Source organism: Urocitellus parryii, chromosome 8 (genome assembly GCF_045843805.1).
Source record: "Urocitellus parryii isolate mUroPar1 chromosome 8, mUroPar1.hap1, whole genome shotgun sequence".
NCBI classification, from domain to species: domain Eukaryota; kingdom Metazoa; phylum Chordata; class Mammalia; order Rodentia; family Sciuridae; genus Urocitellus; species Urocitellus parryii.
In genome coordinates, this window is record NC_135538.1 from 107074169 (window position 1) to 107080168 (window position 6000).

Sequence of the window (6000 nt, forward strand, 5' to 3'; positions counted from 1 at the left end):
GTGGAAAATATTTAAAATTTTGCATTTGACCAATTTCTAAATCATCTTTTCCCCATTCCACTCTACCTCTTTCTCTCTTTTTCAATCAAGGGACCAATAAAGACTCAATGAGACTTTTATTACTTAAGACTGATAAGTTTTTTATGGCTTAATCACAGATTTGTAAGTTATCTCAAAGAGGGCACAAAAATACAGCCCTTCCAAGAATCAGAGCCACTCCCAAAGACAGTCCCCTGAGAGTTGGCAACAGGCCATAGGACACTAGCTGAGGATAGATAAAACCAATCCCCATTTTTGTAAGCCATGTTTTGACAAAAAAAAAAAAAAAAAAAAGATAAAACGTTATCTTTGCATGGAAGGGTAAAGATCAAATGGGTATACTAAGTCCAAGAGTCACAATTCAAACTACTTCTCATAAATATCTTTGTCCTGCCCCGGCCCCAACTGTCTTCACATCCCCCTAAAGTCTGCTTGTCATAAGGGATGATTCTAAGATAAAACAGAGCAGAAATTTTCTATCTCAAAGATACAGAAGAAGAAGGGCTGGGGATATAGCTCAGTTGGTAGAGTGCTTGCCTAGCATGCACAAGGTCCTGGGTTCAATCCCTGGCCCTAAAAAAAAAAAAAAAAGAAAGAAAGAAAAAGAAAAGGAAATTTGGGGGGAATCCCTGAGTCTCTTAAAGTTCAAGTGACTAAAGGCTGGAATGGGTATAGGAAGGGGTTCACAGAGTCTGTTCACAGGTGTCTACCAATGAGTAGCAAGGTGTTGTGGATTTATTAAAAAGCAGAAGAGACTTAAAGAGCCCTGGAAGCAGGAATTTTAAGGGACAGCACAGTGTGCCTTGCTGCTCAACCTTTAGTTGCTTCTGCCAATTTAACTGAGACGTCTTAGGCCTGGGGATGATGCCACTGGGCAAGCACTCTAATCCTTTAGGAAAACAGTTTGGAAGTTTAAAACAGGCAGCTGGTGATTTAAGCAGCTTTCTTGGTGGAGCTGAGGAAATTGGAGCTCAGCTCATTCCATTCAAATGGAAATTCTCCCATCTGAAAAGATGGCACCAGGTTTTGAGGAGGAGAGTAAGCCAAAAAATTTTGTGGCCATCCAGGGATAGGGAGTCAAGGGTAAAGATAAGAGAATGGTGAAGAGGGATTTATGGTGGATTTGGATTTCAACTTTTGTTCTAACTTTGATTTCTGTGGGGTTTTTTGTTTGTTTTGTTTTTTTAAATCTTGTTAAGGGAATCTGTAGGGCTCGCCTTTGCATTATTTTGTGTCTTCTGTTGATTTGATCTTCTCATGGTACCAGTAAGCCAGTTGCTTAGCATGAGAATTTCAATTTTTTTTGTGTGTGTGTGTGGTGCTGGGGATTGAACCCAGGGCCTTGTACGTGTGAGGCAAGCACTTTACCAACTGAGCTATATCCCCAGCCTCCAATATTTTTTTTCCAAATATGACCCATTTATTTATTCAAGGAACAATACAAACCAGTAAACCTTTTCATGCAAAGACCTGGAGATAACTTTCTAGGCTTATAATAAATCTTTACTCTGGAGGTAATTGGTGCTCCTGAAGTTGAAGCCCTCATGATATGAAAAAATTCACTCCCAGAGACAGACTAAGAAAAAAAAAAAAAAGATTTTCATGGCCATCAATTAAGAATTAAGAATAATATTTGTGACATGGCATCCCCAGTCTTCAACAGAGTGTCCAGTCACAAACCTGCTAATCTGTGACACTGGGCAAGAGCTACTTGGATGAGTCTTTTTTAGCACTAACTAAGCAATGAAGTTTGAGATGATATTTGCCACTTAGGGACTGGGGGGACCTCTTATTACGATAAACTTTCCTGAGAGCTGGTATGGTCAGATAAAGAGAAGGCTACTTGTCACTTTATGATCAGTCTCCCAACTTATTAGACTAACTGCCTGAAGCGAGTTAATATTGGTACCCCCAACCAGTGAAATCCAGAGAGAGCATCCTCAATGGTTGCAAAGCCAAATTCAGGATATAAAACAAAAAAGAGAATTTTAATCTATGATGTCATTCTTCTTATGATAAAGGGTGTAAAAGATGGAGACAAAAGAAAATACTGGTCTTCTTTAGAGGGAAAGAATCAGAGAACAATAGTACTCATATATAAACAACAACAACAAAAAAACACCCAGGACAGGACATGGTGGCACATGCCTGTAATACCAGGGGTTTGTATGGCTAAGGCAAAAGGATCAAGAGTTCAAAGCCAGCCTCAGCAACTAAGCAACTTGGTGAGACCTTGTCTCTAAATAAAATACAAAAAAGGGCTGGGGATGAGGCTCAATAATTAAGAGCCCCTGGGTTTAAAACCAGCAACAAAAAATAAACAAACAAACAAGCACACAGGGCTGGGGGTGTGGTTTAGCGGTAGAGTGCTTGCCTACCATGCTGGAAGCCCTGGGTTGTATCGCCAGCACCACACACACACACACACACACACACACACACACACACACCAAAGTCTCTATACAAGGACTAGTTATAACACAAATGTTTTCTAAATTTAGAAAGGAGAAAAGACAAGGAGACTCTTACCACTCTCACTTTGCAGACAAAGATGGAGGAACCTTATGTGGTAAGAATCTTGTCTTCAGCTGGCTTTCTGTCAGGGGTCCCAGCATTCTGCTTCTGCTTCAGTTCTGGAGTGGCCAGGTCCATCAGTAAGGTCTCTTTGTGGTCACCAAAATGTAGAGGAGGATAACCACTACTTCCTTCTTCACTTCTAGGTTCTTTGGTAGGTCTGCAAATTAAATTGACATAAGGCTTATTGACATAGGAGACAAAATATTGTAATCATGTATGTCTGCTTAGAGTCCCATAAAAATATAAGACTCTGGGGCTGGGGCTGGGGCTCAGTGGTAGCACACTTGCCTGGCATGTGTGAGGCACTGGCTTCGATTCTCAGCACCACATATAAATACATAAATAAAATAAAGGTCTAACAACAACTAAAAAAAAAAATACTAAGAGGCCTGGGGATATAGCTCAGTTGGTAGAGTGCTTGCCTCTGCATGCACAAGACCCTGGGTTCAATCTCCACCTCCAAAAAATAAAAAATAATAAGATCCTATGAAGCAATCAGATGATGGAGACTTCTATACCATCCAGAGCTTCAGAAGAACCAAGGCTTGGAACTTCTGGGGTGTGATGGAGATGAATTATGGGTGGGTGGGTGGGCTGGAGTTGTAGCTCAGTGGTAGAGAGCTTGCCTAGCATGTGTGAAGCACTGGATTCATTCTGCAGCACCACATCAAAATAAATAAAGACATTGGGTCCAGATACAACTAAAAATAAAAAATAAAAATAAATTATGGGAGGAGGAGAGGAGGTAATGGGTGATGAATAGAGGTTTCCTTGTTGTGTCCATAGATTCCTCTAGGGGCAGGGGTAGAAGTTGTCAGGAGCTGCTCTCTCCCTGGTCCACACCCCTTTACTGATATAAATAGACATAAATTTTCTTTATACAAGGGCCAGGTTTCAAAGACAGTCTTGTAGTCTGCAGTTTTTTGAAATAATCAATATGCCAAAGAGTCATATACACAGGGTGGTCTCTTACAGTCATATTTTGGGGGTGTATACTGAGCCCCAACAACAGGGGCTACCATTGTTTCTGTCTTCAAGGCTTTTTTTCTTTTTCTTTTGGTTCCGGGGGATTGAACTCAGGAGTGCTTAACCACTGAGCCTCCTCCCCAGCCCTTTTTTGGCATTTTATTCAGAGACTGTTCTCACTGAGTTGCTTAGCACCTCACTAAATTGCTGATTCTGATGATCCTCTTACCTCAGACTCCTGAGCCGCTGGGATTACAGGCGTGCACCACAGAGCCTCTTTATCCAGGTACAGGGCTCCTTCTCTCATCCCCTTCAAGTCTTTGCCTAAGTGTTACCCAACCATCCTATTTAAATATACACTCCACCCCCTCCTTCTGTCCCCATCTCCCCTCATCTTTCTCTGTCACCACAGCAAATCACTGTCTGTCATGTTAGATGCTTAGCTTTCTTATCTTGTTCATTATCTGCCTCCCGCACCAGAATGTGAGTTCCAGTATAGTAGATGCTTGTCTGCTGCTGGATCTCCATTGCTTGGCAGTTAACATTTATTGTAAGAATAAAGAAATGAAATTCTGCTTGAGGATCCAATACTGGACCTGTTTGCCCCAGAGCCTGTGCTACTAAGGCCCCTTGGGGCTCCATCAATCCAAACACCTTCCCAGGATGTGTGGGAGCCTTGTGTTACACAAATAGCTAGAGAGAGCCCTTGGGGAACAGGAAGAACACACAGAGCAAAGAGGAAGAAAGGCAGGCCTAATGGTTCCCTCCGAAGAACTCAGGAGGCCCCATCAAACACTGGCTCAGATCTGTGATGACTGTGACTTTGGCTAAGTTCCACTAGCTTCCCAACCTCAGTTTTTCTCTTATTTTCTATTTTACTTAGAGACAGGGTCTCACTGAGTTGCTTAGTGCCTCCCTTTTGCTGAGGCTGGCTTTGAACTCAGTGCTCCTCCTGCCTCAGCCTCCTGATTATAGGCGTGCGCCACCGCTCCTGGTCTAGGCTCAATTTTCATAACTGGGATCTCTGGATCCTGGGCCTGAGCCAGCTATCCTGCCCTATGACACTGCCTCTTGTAACTAATGAGGGATTCCAGGGGCCTGAGCAGGCAAAACAGGTAAAGGAAACAGGTTATTGTCTCTGGTAACAAGGAGGAACTGCAGCAGGGGTTAGTAGAGGGGTGGGGGCAGTGGCTGGGTTCAAGGAATGGGTCTAGGCTGAGCTTCTATCCGCCTCCCCCGGCCCCCTCCTGTGTCCATCTCCTTCCCATTCTTACCTGGATTAACCCCCACTCCTCTTGGCCTGCCCCAAACAGTTCTCCTAAGACAGGGAACCTAGGGCTGTACTGAGAATTTCCTGGAAAGATAACCATCCTGGCTGTCTTCAAAGCTGCCAGGGAGCAGTTTCTTCTAGTTCCTGGTTCAGCCTTGTGCAATGGGCCTGAACTTCCCTAATCTCTGTCTTCCATGTTCTGCTGGGGGTGGGTAGACAACCTTGAGGAAATTGACCAGACCTTCTGTTTCCTCAAGGTCAATTAAAAATAAAAATGGGAGCTGGGCACAGTGACACACGCCTGCAACCCCAGCAACTTGGGAGGCTGAAGCAGGAAGATCACGAGTTCGAGGCCAGTCTGGGAAATGTAGCAAGACCTTGTCTTAAACTAAAATAGAAAGGACTTGGAATACAGCTCAGAGATAGGACACTCCTGGGTTCCATTCCCAGTGAAAAACCAGCCTCTGCCTCAGAGCAAAGCCTGTTCAAGGAAGGGACATCACCTTTGTCCTTAGAAAGACCCATAGATCACTCCTAGGCACATTCCCACCCTGCTAAGTTGTTTATCTACAAATAACAGGAGAGATCTGCTGCACTCGGTGTCCCTGACTCAGTCAGGCTAGGTGGGGATCCATAGCAACCCCCTAGCAGCCACCAATCAGCATGAGACAGGGAAATACCTGGGATGCCAGATGACCCTCCCAGTAGTTTATGGTGTTGGGAAACCATGTAGTTCAGCATGTTCACCCCTCTTGGCTTAAACCAATCAGTTCAAATGAATCCCCCTCTTGTAGTACCAATCACCCCTACCCAACTTGTTCCCGCCAGTGAATGTGCGAATCATGTTTTAGAGTTTTAGAGTTGTTATTTGATTTTCCCGCAGTGTGTGATGATTTGCTAAGAGATGCTATGATGTATGTGAAGTCCCTGCCTTTTCCAAAGAATGTATAAAACTGCTGCAAACCCTGGGCTCGGGGCCTCTCAGCGTCACCAGTTGCTGTCTGCACGCGGAGGACCGAGCTAGCTCGCAATAAACACCTCTTTGCTGCTTACATCAATCTTGGGTCTCTGGTGGTCTTTTGGGGGTCCCGAATTCGAGCATAACACCAGTACCAAAAAAAAAAAAGCAATAAAAAAAAGGTGTCTGG